Source organism: Penaeus monodon, chromosome 19, assembly GCF_015228065.2.
Source record: "Penaeus monodon isolate SGIC_2016 chromosome 19, NSTDA_Pmon_1, whole genome shotgun sequence".
Lineage (NCBI taxonomy): Eukaryota > Metazoa > Arthropoda > Malacostraca > Decapoda > Penaeidae > Penaeus > Penaeus monodon.
In genome coordinates this window covers 4926999-4927275 of record NC_051404.1, presented here as the reverse complement: position 1 = coordinate 4927275, position 277 = coordinate 4926999, and the positions used below count along the sequence as shown (strand labels likewise).

General features: G+C 34.7%; 1 protein-coding gene across 1 annotated transcript in view; it reads right to left on the bottom strand.

Moving 5' to 3' along the window:
• LOC119585312 (canalicular multispecific organic anion transporter 2-like) overlaps positions 1–277 on the bottom strand; it is a 29058-nt gene that overhangs the window by 14980 nt on the left and 13801 nt on the right. The window lies entirely within an intron of this gene.

Here is a 277-nt window from a genome sequence, read left to right as displayed (position 1 = left end):
CGTAGGCGAAACAGTAACGACGCAAATAAGGGAAAAGGATAATCTTTACTTCACGGCAAGGGAAAAAAAACGTACTTTTTCTCTCTCCTTCATCCTTTGTTTATATTTGATCCTCAAACTCATCTAATAGTTGCTCATGTGATATCTTAATAATATTTTACCACCATTCGTCAGGAATACCAGAAAAAAATGCATAAAAGCAAGGAATAAACAAAAACTGAAAATAATACATACCACAAAAGATACACGAGCACCCCCCAAAAAAAATCCCACCTTT